Source organism: Gallus gallus, chromosome 1 (genome assembly GCF_016699485.2).
Source record: "Gallus gallus isolate bGalGal1 chromosome 1, bGalGal1.mat.broiler.GRCg7b, whole genome shotgun sequence".
Lineage (NCBI taxonomy): Eukaryota > Metazoa > Chordata > Aves > Galliformes > Phasianidae > Gallus > Gallus gallus.
Genome location: NC_052532.1, coordinates 71,169,458 through 71,184,773, shown reverse-complemented (window position 1 = coordinate 71,184,773; position 15,316 = coordinate 71,169,458). Strand labels below are relative to the sequence as shown.

At 40.9% G+C, this 15,316-nt stretch overlaps 1 protein-coding gene across 35 annotated transcripts in view; it reads right to left on the bottom strand.

Annotated features, from left to right (window-relative positions):
- The window catches only part of PPARA (peroxisome proliferator activated receptor alpha), a 278,561-nt gene that overhangs the window by 175,146 nt on the left and 88,099 nt on the right, over positions 1 to 15,316 (bottom strand). For 27 of the 35 annotated variants that reach the window (XM_046942389.1, XM_046942408.1, XM_046942370.1 and 24 more), the window contains 2 exons: positions 6,820 to 15,209; positions 533 to 1,733 (listed from right to left, as the gene is read on the bottom strand). The exons of 1 other annotated variant lie outside the window; for it this stretch is intronic. The gene's annotated coding sequence lies outside the window, so the exon portion shown is untranslated. Of the gene's footprint in view, positions 1 to 373; positions 1,734 to 6,819; positions 15,210 to 15,316 lie in introns of all 35 variants that reach the window. 7 more of the 35 variants (XM_046942207.1, XM_046942455.1, XM_046942166.1 and 4 more) reach the window with 5 other exon arrangements.

Here is a 15,316-nt window from a genome sequence, read left to right as displayed (position 1 = left end):
TGTTAGCAAACAGACAAACAGCATGTCTGATGCATGCTAATAGTCCTGGCTTCACCGCTGACACTATGAATAATTCAGTAAGAGGAGGGTGAAGAAGAAGAAGAAAAAAAAAAGGCGCCCTCCACCCTCCCTTCACGCTTTCCAACGTCTGAAGAGAAGACAGGAATAAAAAGTATGCCACAACTTTCTCCTTCCGCCCTGCAGCTCGGGAATACCCGGCGAAGAGGCCGGCAAGGCAGCGCGCTCCCGCCAGGGCTCCTCCCGAGGCTCGCGGCTCCTATTTTTTGCCGGCTATTAATTCCCCCCCCCCCCCCCCCCCCCCCGCCCTCCCTCTTTACAGCCTATTCCACTCCTTTTGTCTGGGAGCTGGCACCTGTCCCAGAGGCAGCGTTTTGCTACACATCCCTCTCCCCTCCGCCGCGGGGAGCAGACGGCCCCCGCTCGCCGCACACCCCCGTGTCGGCCATCGCAGAGTGCTCGGGGAGGCGGGGGGGGGAACCGGAGCCCCGCTCCGTGCGGCACGGACACCTACAGCCACGGGAACGGAGCTGTAGTAGAGAGGCAGGCAGGGCGAGCGGCCGTTCCGTGAGCTGCGCGGTGTGCCGGTACTGGGAGGGGGGGCGGGGGGGGGGACGTGACAAATAAAAGCCCTCGTTCTCACAGCATACAAACTAGCTCGGCCAAAGAAATCAATTCCCCTTAACCGAGGAAAAAAAGAGAGAGAGGAGAGAGAGGGAGAGAAAAGGATCAGCGGAGGGGAAAATACTCGGGAGTTTTAACCTCAATGCAACGATATACAGTACGGCCGAGCCAAGCGCAGAAGAGACGGAAAATTAATCCGTTCTTCAGCAGTGAAAGGAGGGTTAAATAAAGAGAGAAAGAGAGAGAGAGAGAGAGACGAAGAGGAGAAAAAGCAGCAGCGCCTATGTACAGCGTTTTTAAAAGTTCTGCTCTGGCAAAGGCCGTCTGAAGGGGAGGCCCTTGCAGCAGGAATGCGAGCGGCGGCAGCAGCCTCGTTCCAGAGTCCGGCCTCCCCCTCGCAGCGACTGGAGCCGAGAGGCGGAGGAGGCCGCGTTGGCGCGGCGCAGGGCCTGGGCTGGCGATGGGAGGGCGGCGCGGCACGGCACTGCCGAACGACCGCGCACAGCGCACCGCAGCGAGGGCCCGGGACCGTGCGGGCCGCGGAGGACAGAGCAGCCGTGAGGAGAGGCAGCGGGGCCGGCTGATGGAGCTTTTAATTGGGGGCGGGAGGGGGGGGGAGTGGGAGGGAAAGGAAAGGAAGGTCCTCTGGAAATATCTTCCGGGATTAGAACGAGGAGCGCTGGACTCCCATCTCGATGCGGCCCTGTAGGAAAGCGCTGCGGGGACCGCGAAAAAGCTGCTCGGAAGGACCCACGGGGCTGAAAACGGGGATTGGAAAAGAAAAAAAAAAAAAAAGTAGATGGTGTGTGTGACAAAAAAAGCTGGGTGATTCTGTTTTCTCATGCCCTCGCTCCTCCACCAGCTGCACAGCCAAGCGCAGGCTGCTTGGCCCTTATAACTATCTTGGCACGGAGTCAAAAGCTGATAAGCATTTGGGCGAGACAGCTCAACTGCTGTGCTGGAAGAAAAACAGCTGCCATGATTTCTGTTTGATTGAGAGCGCTTACACACACGCACAAAAAACACATCGGGCTGCAGAGACGGGCCACGAATGCCTGAGGATTCAGCTTCAGAAGAGCAATGCACGTTTCCTTAAGGGAAAGAAAAAAAAAAAAAAGTTTTATGCAGTTTTGCCTCCGTTCCTCCTCCCCTTTTTAAGGAAAATGTACTGCGTAGACTCGCTCCTCTCCTTCCCATCCCCCTCCATAACCTCAAGCAAACTCGAGGAATTGTGCCAAAAGTCCCGTTGCTAGTTACTGAGTGCGTTTTTTTCAAACGTCCCTTTGATACTTCTTCCCCTTGTGCTTGCCATGGAATATGCAAGTAAGATAATCTTTCCATTACTTACCAAAAGTAATTAAAAATGAAAAGGGCTTCTAGCAAACCTTCCTTTTCCTACTTTTTTTTTTTTTTCCCTCTGAAGGGGCAGGAGAAGGGAGGCGAGGGAGAGAAGAATATTTTTTCTCTTTGCGGAGTCCAACATTTGGCTTTTTCCATTTGTGGCAGATCACTGTAACGCTATTGTAAAACAACTTCCTGCCCCTTTTGGCTCCGGTTCCAGAAGCTGCTAGGCTAAGTTCATAGCGCAAACTTTTTTTCCCCCCTTGCCGAAGAAGAAAGGCAAAAAAAAATAAATGTCCTGCAAATGATTCTCCTCCTTCTCCGGCTGATGGACTCACAAGGTGAATTCATTGCAGCTCTGTAAGAATGTCACACAAGAGGCAGCGCTATCCCAGCTGGATAATTCATGAGCCGAAAGGTGGGGGCATTGTAACTATACATCTGTCTGTGTCTCTGTGCGTCCGTGCATTTTAATTCTGTAACTTGTAAGTTGCGAGCCTTAATACAGGTGGATAACGAGCTAAGCTGCTTCATCTGCTGTACTAATTTGTGTGTCTATCGTAGCGCAGATCGCTGGTGTAGCACATACACCCTCCTGCTTTCCCATTGCTCTCGCATTCCGAGGTGACCTGCTAAACCCTCCCTTCCCTTCCTCTGGATGCTGGGTCCGAGGAAAATGCCCACCGAGGACTGCTGAACCCTCCCTGCTAGGAAAGAGATGTAGCAGTCTGTGACGCGAGCCAAAAGGGAGAAAAGAAGGCCTCCACAACTTGCTCTCTCACGATCTCCCTCTCCCTCTGTTTCTCTCATAGCAACAGCATTTCTTGGTACGCCTGCTTTGGCATACATCAGCATTTCTACCCGTCCAAGTGTCCTTTTGCGTCACATCTCGCCATTTCACTCAACCAATGAGATCTCCTGGTTGCAGTAAAAATATATATACTTTTTCTGTTATTGGTATATTCAAATTTTTTTAAGTGCTTTCCTAACAAAAAGCGTTGTGGAGCATTTGCTTTGCCCTTCGTAAAAAAAAAAAAAAGAAAAGAAAAAAAGGACTGCAGGATTCAACCTCGTGAAGTCTTCTTTGTGGAAAGCACGTTACCATCAGAAAAAAGGGAAAAAGGGATTACATGGCTACTTAAGGAAAGTTGTAGTTGTCCCCCTGATTTAATATTTATTTTGCTTATGCTATCGATGCTCCCCTGATATACTTTTAACGCAGCCGGACAGTTTCAGCTCACTGGAAAAGTCAATACCACGCCGTTTCTAACACTTTAAAAAGTATTCCTGAGGAAAAAAAAGATACTGATGTCTTATTCCGCTGAGTATTGATTGTGAGGTGATAGAAAAAGCGAGATGGAAAAACAGTAGATGTGTGTTCCTATTCCTTGCAACTCGCAGATCCTCACCCCCCCCCCCCCCCCCCCCCCACACACACATCTTAGTGGCTGCTCTCAAACCTACTGCTTTGAAATGCGAGTTCCTCCAAAAAATAGAAGAGGTCTTCACAGCCACAGAGGTTTTTTTTAAGATGCATTTCCCTCTTACATAAACTCACTGACTTCTAAAAATATAGTATTGAAGTGATCTGCTGTGGTAATGACAGTGACAGACAGACTTACTTACAGTAGGCTTGTAACGCAGCCATCCCAAGAGCTGCGTGCACTCTGCCTGATACAATTGCTACAAGCAAGAATTACAAAGAACAGGGTATCCTGCATTTAGCAGGACATGCTTTCCCCCTGTATATTATAAAGTATATTAAAACCCATCTCATTGTTTTCAGACATGACACTCCAGACACAACGCAGTAGATGTGATTACATCTGCTCTATTAAAATGCACAATATTAGCTAAGTCTAGAAAGCACAGAGTGGCATGTGGGTCTCCGAACGGCTGGCTGAGCCACATCGTGAATGCACTGCAGTGACATATTTAGGGAACCTCTGCTGCACATTTTTATCCGGCCTCAAATCTCACGAAAATGCTCACCACTGGCATTCTGAGGAGAATAAACAGTTCCTTTGTAAGCCAGATACATGTTTTATGGTCTGCACTTACCAGTTTCTATTTTTTTTTTTAATAGTGTGAAACCACAAAACGTTTTTAATATTTATTTTTCGGGAATTACAGTAAAAACATACTAGAGATTATCAGGATGTATCTGACGAGATATTTGAGCAGCAGCTTTCCCACAAAGTTTTATGTTGGTAAAATCATACCTAGGAATTCTGAACTCTTCTTCTAATAACTTTTGTGTCTGCTGTGTATGGGCTGTCGATGTGTATTCATAAATCTTGAGTGCTCGGAAAGTAATAGTAAGCGTAACTTCTGGAGTACAGCCTTAGCAACAGATAGCCGCAGTATCCCGCTAAAAACTTTGCATTTTTATTTTGAAATAATGACGTCTGTGATAGTGTTTATTTTTAGCAGACATGCACAGATGAGAAACGTTAAGAGATTGTAAGTGATAGTGCATTCAACAACTTCTGATGCCAGTGTAATATAAAAGACAGACCGCTGTTTTAAGAAAGGCTTAGGCTCACATGTACGAATAGCTTAGCTGGCAGTGTTTTTCTTGCATTTAATGGGATCTCCCAATGACTTTTTGCCCTTTCTCCGAGACACCATTTTCAGCACCTTATTTATTATTGTATTTTTAATATAAAAATACGGTTCTCCTTTTCCGTTACTCTTTGTGCCTATCCCTTTCTCACTTTTTATTCATAAAAATGCAAAGACAGCTGAGTTTCATCTCTGCTTCTGCCTGTCTCGTAACTGGGATAACTGCTGCACTTCGAGGGTTAAAAGTGCATCTCATTTACACAACTGCAGCTCAGCCTCGCTCACTGTATATTATCCTTCTTCAAGGAGATAGACAAATACATCATATCTGTCACCACAGCTGTAAAATAAGATGGCAAGTCGTCTAAATGAAGGTTACTGCTGTTCTGAAAAATAAGGATTCAGGAAAGCAATTAAGGGAAGCCTAACTCGCAAGCTTCACTTAAGAGAAATGGAAGTCCAAAAAAGGAAGCAGAGGAATTCTTTTAACACTCATTATCCCTGAATAATTTGAAATGATGTGCATTCTAAAACAGCCATAGTTTTGAACTGAAGTTTGTTTGTGCTATTACACAATTTTATAACACTTTTCTCTCCCTTTATCACAAGTTCTGCCTCATTTACGCATACTTCTCTAATGCACTAATTTGTTTTCTTTCATTTGAATTTGGAGTGGTATCACATCTACAGTTTATGCAGCACAGACATCAAAACATTTCTATACAGATCAGTGATTTTTTCTTTCTAAAATAATATCGATCATTTTCAATATTGGAGGGTTTCTAATCTAACAACCTTCAGAAATGTGTAATAAAATATGGCCAGGTAGACGTTTTTTAGAAAAATACTCCAATCGAATTTATTACACTTTTAAGATAAAGGTATCCATAAGAGTGAAAATTCATATTTTTGAATTTTTACTTATTATATCTGTAAAACAATGCCAGTGTATGTCATGCAAAGCGTCACCAGGAATATCTGTACTTAATATTTGTAGAGTTTTTTTTTTTAAAAAAAGCATCTTTTAAAAAATAAAAATAGAAGCAAAGCAGTTTGCCCATTGTTTCCTGATGGGATTAAAGGTGCTCTGTGGGATTATAGCTGATGTACGCATCATAGAAGCGTACTTCATTGAATAACTCACATTAATTCCAGAGGATCAGTGGCATATTAACCTAGAGGGGAAAAAACATTCGAAATACCAAATACAGACAATTTGGATGTAAGTGATTCAGAAATGTAAAGGCACAGCTGAGCAAGGGTGCATTTGCAGCATCCATCCCTACCAACATAATGAAGCATTTTGCAAAAACGTTTCCTTCGGTGCACTGTATATTAACGATAATGTTTTACAGCAAACTTGGCACGAAGCTGGTACCAACACAAAGGAAACTCTGGCAGTAGGACAAGCTTTTTGTTTTTTAATATATTTTTTCTCCCAGAGGAAGGAAGTATCAAACAGTGCATGACATGAGCAGTTTTTTAAAGGGTGTTACCAACGCAATTTTGTTTATCGTGCAACTATTTGATTTTTTTTTACTACACAGAGCTGTATGCTCCAAACTGGTGATATGAATATTTTTCTTGTATACCATTCCTACTGATGAAAATTTACATCTCAAACAACAAATCAAAACCCCAGATAAGATTTTGTTTACTGGCTTCTCCTTATTTATCATAAATGTGCTGTAAACTTCCTGGAGGCTAATTTAACTGCAGTATATATTTGTGAGGCTGGAAGCTAGGCAGCGGCGAAGTCACGTCAGATAAGGAGAAATCTCCTCAGCTGTAAAACAGTGTGATTTTGTTTTATTGACAGTGCAACTAAACTTTAAACCACATCCACTTTACCCAGGCATACGACTTGATGCTCTGACAGACTGCAGTCCGTTCCTCACGCTGAGCCCAGACAAGGCAGCTCCACGCTGCAGATCGCTGTCTCCTATGATTTTGGGAGCCCACATCATACCGGCCCCCCCCGGCGCCCCAGCACCGCTGCCCCCAGCTGCCCGCAGCCCCATAGGTGCGGGTGCCTCCCAGCCCGGTCCCGATCCTCTTGCTGCTGCCCAGGGGCTCCCAGCCCGAGCACTGCCTCGCGACAGCAGGCAGCCAGCCCAGGTCACAAATGGCCACCACGTTGGTAATTCCAGCAGGAAAAAAAAACCCAGCTTTTTCCTCTGGCTACACACAGGAAAAAGAGATGGCGCTTATCCCAGGAGATGCCGTATTTCACATGCAGTGCTTAACCTTAGAAACGTTAAAAGGACTTACCATCCACTATTCCTGTACCTTCAGCAGTGACTGACAACTCCAGTTCTCCAAGTTCAAGTGCTCTGCTCCAGCACTACTTTTCTTCTGATTTCACTAGGAACGCAGAGTTACAACAAGCTATTGGATTTTAAAACACACCCCTGTTTATTCAAATGGGCAGGTCTGCTTAAAATTGCATGCCCTGAAGAAATAGCTACTAGGGGAGAAAGGGGGGGGGAGTGAGAGAATTAAAATACAAGTATATGTAAAAAAGAAAGTAAATATCACCTTGTAAAAAAATTATAAAAATGTTAATTTTTAGAGAATAGTAAGCTGCAAAAAATAAGCAGATAGACATACTGAAATCTGCCATGAAAACCTGTCATTTCTTCGGTCCACAAAACAGGGCATTAAAATACCTCCATATTGCAAATTACTCGTAGGCTTTTCAGCTAGGCAAGAGTTGTCGGGTGCCCAAGTTTTGTATGAGGAGGCTCTGTTTTTTATCTGTTTTACAATGGAGTGCTACAAAGTAAATTGTAGTGGGAAGAAAAAGGAGAACGTACCACAGAAATTGCTTTGTGTCTATTTTTTTTTTTTTTTTTTTGCAGTGAAATGTTAGTAAGGTGACAAATTCACACACAACTGGAAGAAAATAGAAAGGGTTGTCCATTGCGATGACACATTCGTAGCACAGTTGCAATTATTTAGTATACATGAAGAGATTTAACCCAAATTGGTTGCAGATAGTGAATTCATAGCCATCTATGAGCTGAATGTTAGTCTTACCTATTTTACATAGCCAACTTCAGTTTTACAGTTCAATTAAATATTTCTCTTTAACCTTTTAAAAATAAAATATATAACAAATCATGTGCATCTTAGATTCATCTGTCTAGCTTGGCTGGCTGAGTATCAGAGCGTAACAGAGTGTATTGGCATTTAAATCCCTCTTCTTGAAAAAAAAAACCCTCTTAACGTGAACAATATTGACTCATAATTATTATCATAAAAAAGAATAACAATGGTATAAATAACTCTATTAATGCATTTATCTGTACAGATAATACAGGCTTTATATTCTTTATATTAATTGCAAGTATAGATTGCAGTTGAGAAAAAATAACACCACATTCAATTCAGTACTTTATAAAACTTGTATTCCGTGAGCTGTCTTCCTGGGAATCATTTCTCCCCCACGTCATGTTATACTTACCAAAGTTGTCACACTTGTATTCATTACCAGGCTTCCTACATTTTGAAAGGATGTCTAAATTTACATATTCGGCTTTAACGGTATTCTGCTGTTTTTCAGCTTTAGTAAACAAAATGTCACACATACATCTGATTCTGTATTTCCTTTGTCTAGAAATTTTTATTCCCATACACAGATACAGTTAAGCATTCTGCTTATATATATATATATGTATGTATATACACACTCACACACACACATTTCATATTTGACAAAAATGACTGAATACACATCAAGGATTTTAGAAAATGTGAATGGACTGCTATCCCTCTCTCAGAGACACCCTGTGGACAATGCACTGAATGATGAAGCACGCACTGGGGAAGCCCAAGCGAACTCCACCAACAGCAGCTGCAGCAGTGCAGTTTTGGCTGTGGAGCTCACAGGCAGTTGGAGCTGCAAGGCCTCGGTGCAGAAAGGCACCTCTGAATTGAACCATTTATGATTGTCCGGAAAGAAGGGACCTTTACATTATATTACCTTGGCCTTGGATATAATGCAAAGTATTTTTTAAAAAGCGTGTGTCATCTGGGTACTGAAAGCAAAAAATCTTTCTGTGTAATTTCTCACTTTTTTTACTTTTTGAAAGATTAATCAGCACCCATACTGGCTAAATGTCTGCCACAATTTAATACTCATTATTTTAACAAAGCTTATTGCAGCACTGCAAAGCTAAAACATTCCTGAAAGCAAAATATTCCCTGTGGTTTTTCTATGCTACCTACACAAGAAGTACAATGTGAATGATAATGCTAGCATCTCCAAAAAAAAAATGTAAAAGTAATGAAAAACCACTTCCAGATATTCTTACTGAACTGCTTTTTAAGGTGTTTAAAAACACCTTCCTTTTCTGAATACTGAAAGTTCCCAGGGGATATCGGTGATGAATCCATGGAAGTTTCAACTCCCAAACTTAACCATGTTTTGTCAGGGCATTTTACTAGAGATTTAGATGGATGATAAAAGCAATGAAATCTTACAAGGTCAACTCTTGATTCTCAGAGCATATCATCAACACTACATTGCGTGCAAATGCCACACAATGAGTTTTTCTTGGTTCACTAAAAAAAAATTCAAGAGAACTGTATAATGTTTTTTCTAGTGCAGCGAGTAACTTAATAAGAAAATCATGAAGGGGGGAAAAAAATAGACCGTGACACCTTTTGTCTCCTGGCAACAAGACAGCGAGACTCTGCCTGACTCAATTAGAAATACATCTGCTTTTCAAAACTTTTTAAGCCAGACACTCAAATTGGAAAGCCTTCCATCATTCAGCAATAAGAAACAGAAACAATCTTCTCTTCCCCCAACAATTATATTATTGACATATACTTCAGCTCCTCGGCGTGTGTGTGCACACACGTGTGCTGTGTGTAACATGGCAGACCATACATATCAATGCATGTGTATGTACACTCCAGTGAGTGTGAATACTGTGAGAGCAAGACTGTACATTAATATTTGGTTTACATAAAATTGCATAATATAAATCACGTTAATAACTCAGCCAGAAGATTACTAATAAAGGGTTACATTTGAATAACAGGAAAATCTTGGAAGATACTGTTTAGGACATTTTTGTTCTAGTTATACAAATAAACATGGCATTTAGAGAACGCTATAAAGTATCTAACTATACGAAATATTTGGTACTGCATCAACAGCAATTTTATCCCTTCAGCATTATCGTAACGACTCATCACTACATTCAGAAAACAAGTACAACTAACTAACTGCTCTGTAACTACCTGAATTTAAGACCTCATTCCCTTAATAGACCTGCAACAATTAGGGAAACGGCCATAAAGATCGGGTATTTCATCTAATAAAGCACAGCACACACAAACCAAAATTCTGTTCCAGCACTCAGTTGGCAGCACTAGGAGTTTTCAGCACAGAAGGGAAAGCAAACAGATACTTGAGATTCATTGTGGGGATTCGTAAAACACAATTTTGCTTTAATACAGTACTTGCACACATGCTCGGATAGCAAATGGCTATGCCATACGTACAGAGGAAGATTTTTATAGGAATATCGGATTTACAGAATGAGCATTCACCTTTTACTGGCCAGCAAGTGGCCAAAACCTTAATCAGGCTGAGAAATGTAATCCACTGGAAAAGATCATTTTGTGCTGGAACTACTGTGTGATTCTAGCTTTTGTCTTTGCGTTTCCCTAGCAGAGAACGCCATTTTGAGGCTGTCACACATTTCTGTGTCCAAAGTGGATAACACCTGCGGAAAGCATAAGAATGATATTCTCATGCTGCAGAAAAAGGTAACAATGCAGTGCCACAGAAAAGTACCATTTTTACTTTTACAGGTGCAACTGAGGTTTGTCTTGTATTTTCTTGTATTGAAACCCATATATGTAACTGTACAATACACAGCTATCTGTAGCCATGCAGCACTTTGAAACTTCAGTGTGTTGTTTTGTTTTGTTTTGTTTTGTTTAATCTAAGTACTCAAAGGAAAGAGGCAGAAGAAGAGACTTTACCTGAAGTCAACATGGGCAAATAAGCATTTACTTCAAATGGCTGTTGTCGAGTTACAATGGCCCTAAACCATTCATCTGTCAGTCTGGTATTTAGAAAAAAGCTAAATCAATAATTAAAAAAAAAAAAAAAGAATAGATTCAGGAATTACATGTGAAGCCTGACCAAAACCATGCTCTACAGGATAGCTTTATAACTTTTTATTTCTTCTCCCCTTAGAAATAGAGCAAACCATTGTCCAAAGGATCAGAAAAATCTGCTTGTAATAGAAACAGCTTAATATTCAAGGCAGAACAGGCATGTGTGTAATGGTTGCTTAACTGGGGGGAAATGCTTTTCAGTGTGAATGGTTCTTACTTCGTCTTCACTTCAGGGGTCACATTTGGAAACAATTCTGATAAAGCAAGTTAAGAAAAAGTAATGCAGGAGTTCACTTCTCTGATTTCCTAATTTCAGTAGCATCTTTGTCTAGGAAATAAGAAAGGTCTTGAAAAGACTAAAACAATGTTTGGGTTTATCATGTATACTAACTGGAAAAATCACTCACAGAAGCAGAAATGCTGAGGACTCACGTTGACACAGTAAAATAGACTATGCCCCGCTTACTCTTTTCATGCAAACTTTGCCTGGGACAAAGCTCTTTTCAAACTGTTTTGTTGTTGTTGTTTTAAATAAGATGATTAAATAAGCAGTAAGTTGGGTGGGGGTAATGTCTTTGCTACAAATACCTTGAGAGCCTATACTCAAATATATCCAAAGCAGAAAATCTCATAAAGGCTCCACTCAGTAAGAAGCTTTTAGAAGTGGCACTTTTACTACCATATTATCTTATTGTATGTTGAAGTATTTAACACAGAGAAAAAATAGCTTTCCTTTCATACAGACACATAGTGCGTTTTTATAAGGTTCCAGTATTTTTCTGAGGAAAAAGTATTTTAAAATTTGAAAATTAGTGGAATGTTCCCTTCATTTTCATTTTCATCTAAGCAGCTATCCACATTTTAAAACTGTCCTATAACTCTTCAGCCCCAGAGCAAGCACAACCCCATCAGTGCTTTAAAGCAAATGAAAACAAAAACACAAAAATCAACCCCACAAGAAAAATAAATGCAACAGACATTGCCTTGACACTTTGTTTAGTGTTTTAATCCTGCAGGTAACAAAAAAGCAACACCAGTACTGAAGAACACATGGTGAAGTGGATGGACCTCGTATTTTCATTACTATATGTACTAGTTTTAGCTAATGAACATAAGTGAATAATATACACATGCTAACCTGACATTATCATCTTTATTGGATAGTAGATATAGTAAGCATAGCTTTCCCCTCTGTCTTCTATTAAAATGTAAAGCAAGTAGTCTTGGCGAATTTCAAGTAACGAATAAAGGAAACAGGAGTGTCTATTTCAGTATTGCTGTATTCAGTGTCCCTTGCTACTGACATACTAACTTTGTGCCCTTCTTGCTTGGCTCAGCTTTAAATGCAAGCTTTCATTAAAATGGAATGACATTGGAGTTGCTTGGCCACTTTTTAAAATGTTATTTTATTAATATTTTAATAATAAATAATTATTTTGCTATATTACAGAATACATTTTTAAATCTACAAGTAGACAACTGGAAATGTTTGTTTAAACAGCAAATAAAATAAGAGAAAGATGTTAACTTTTTAATTGAAATGTCTGGAATGCCAAGTAAACAAATTAAAATGAAGAGAAAGAGAGACAGAAACAGAAAAGACTGCTGTCTCACAGAAAAGACAATTACAGTACCCTGTATTGAGTAAAACCATATTTCAGCGTGTAATCTGAAGCAGCCTAAAAGGAGCTGTAAGAAACATGCATGTGGACACTGCAGCAAACGGTATTAGCAGTGCTGTTCCCTAAGCCATAAGGAAAACCCACTCTGAAATCTGTTACACCAAAATGGTAGTCCTTCGGGGATTTATTGTGGCATAAAAAGTGGGAAAAATAAAAATCAGTATGCCCTGAAATGCCCAAGAGCTGACACCTACTGTAATGCACATTTTTACCTTGATGCTGTGTTTACATCCATTTATGTTCACAGTCTTATGGAGCCCCAAAGCTTAGTACCATAGTATTACTTATTTCTGTGATGGCACTGTTGTGAGTTTCCCTGTTCACATACAGGCCACCTGTGCTCACTGCTTACCCTGCTGGGTTTTACACTGCTTGCCTGTCATCAGCAATTATGAGCTTTTTTTCTTTTTTTTTTTCATTGGATAGAAGGAAGGGTGGTGGAAAAGAAGTATTTTGACTGAAGATATGTTTGCAGTTCAAGTAATTGCTTTATGATCTATCATTTCATAGATTTTAGTGCTGAGCAAAGAAAAGCATGTAGAAATGAAAAATAATAAACATCTTTCAGTGAAATGTGATGGTTTTCTATTGTGAATTTTCCAAATAATTTATCTCAGATATAACGTTTATGAATGTTCAGTGGTCACAACAAATAAAAACGAGATGCATCACATTGTGCCACCAGTTATTTCTAAAGCCAAACAAAAACCCCACCCAACAAACCAGTTTGTTTCTTTTTAACATAGAATTAATTATAAATGAGAAATTCCCAGCTCAGTCTGGCTTTGTACCCCTCAATTATCATATCTGGCTTCACATTTTCTGTATGTGTATATTTATGTCATGCAGTGCTGGTAGAATGCGGTGAAAAAGGTGACGAACACAATCTGATGGGACACAGCATCACGTTTCCTTACAAGCTGAATTTCAGCGCTTGTCAACTGTAATACTCTGAGACGCAGCTATGACCTTGGAGGCCCAAGTTCAATGCTGCGATTGCCACGGCATTTTTCTTTTAGAAGAGAGAAATCCCGCCATTTTCTCTCACATATTGCTTCTTCCCTTGAAAAAGTCTAGTAAGAGCTGGGGGGGAATTAAAAAAAAAAAAAAAAAGGAAAAAAAAAAAGAAAAACGAGTAAAGACAGCACGCAGCACGATCTAGTTCCCTGTGGTGGCAAGCCCAAGCTGCGCGCTCTCCTCAGTGAGGTCCGGGCGCGGCGGCCACCAGCAAGCAGGGAGCTGAGGCCTTCACTCCTCCGGTATGCTGCCATTCTCCGCCAGCACGCGCCGAAATTAGTTCTCCATTTTGTGGTGGCCCTTGGAGAGCAATTCCCATTGAGCGGGGAACAAAGGCCGTGACCCCGGGGTCAGAGTGTAATGCAGGAAGCATGACCTCCCCTTTGTTCACAACAGCACTGTTTACTCTGCCTAAGTAAAGATCACCAATACATTAACTAAAGAGGATTAAAAAGGTCATATCCCCAGGGATGGAGCTCATGCAAGTGGCAACTCTCTTCAGTCACTAAATCATTCCACTTTTTCTTTTTTTTTCTTCCACTTCTTCAAACATAGAGACACCTTCAGCCGCCAAGGCTCAATGGCATATTATTTCCTGAGCAAAAATACATACAAAATCCATGTAGTCTTCCTCCCAAAACCAGGCTAATTGCTGCACAGTTATTGAACTGTTTTGAAGTTATCAAAACATTTCAAGTGAAAACTACCACCTCAGAATGCTTTGTTTTCAACATTTCTGGGAAAGTTCTAAGCTGATTTATAATATTGTTTGGGTCTTAAAACAGTTTAAAAACTGTAATATTTTGTAGATATCATAAATGTAAATCTTAAAATATTTCACAGTATACAAATATGCAGGAAAAATACCTGATGCTGGAGAACATAATGGCCAGCTCCAGGATTTTTCACTGGTAAAAAAGAAACAGAGGAAAATAAAGGAAAAATATGCTGCCTATTAGAAATGATGCATGCCACTATCTGGGCTTAATCAGGTTAAATAAGCACTTACTTTTGCTGTTAAGCTTTCTGTTAGCAACTCGTTTACAGTATCCTGGGACAATATTATTAATATGAGATTTATCAACAGAAGCAAGGCTTCATGTGTAGGCTTCCTTATCTGTGGTGATACTGCTTACCAGGATCTAAGTGTTAACACCAGTTACTCAGCCAGGATGGGAGGAAAAGAGCATGTGAATTGAGTGGCTTACACTAAAATATCTTCCCCTCTACCATCAGGCAGGTGCACTTCTGAAGAAGCTAAGCATTGCTAGGGGCTCCAGAAGAGAATATGATTAAGGCCAGGCAGGGGTGCCACGCTGACCAAAGTCTTTGGAGCAGGGAGCTTAGTACCACAGACAGACTCCTCATGGGCTAGATGCAGTTGAAAGCGAGCACTAGATTACCCATGTCAGCAGACTTTCTAAGGAGGCCCAGGAGTGCCAGGCTCCAAAACAAGGTCCTAAACCAGCAGGGTACAGGAGTTATCTAGATTAACTATTTGAGATAGGAGGAAGGGTGTCTTCCAGTTCTTAGATAATTTGTGCAAATTAACATATTTTGGATCCATAATAATACATGTAGCTTTCTAGTGTCTAGCAACAGGAATTAACACTTGAAGTGTCTCATTCCAGATGAAGCAATCTGGGGGTCTCATTATACCCAGACAGCATGCCCCTTCCTCTGTCTTCTGCTTGCCATGCATCCTCAAGCAACATGCAGGATGCGAAAGGTTCCTCCTCAGGACACCTGAGAAGTGACTTTCCTTGTTTGCAAGCTTCTTCATAGCAGGAACCCGTGAATTTCAATATGTTTTATAAGGATCTGAAGAGAGAAATGAAATCAAGAATCCAAAATAAATAACATTATATTTGCTTTACTGTATTTTCTGTTTGCAAAAATAATTGCTTCCTTCGCTCACCCTCGCTGTT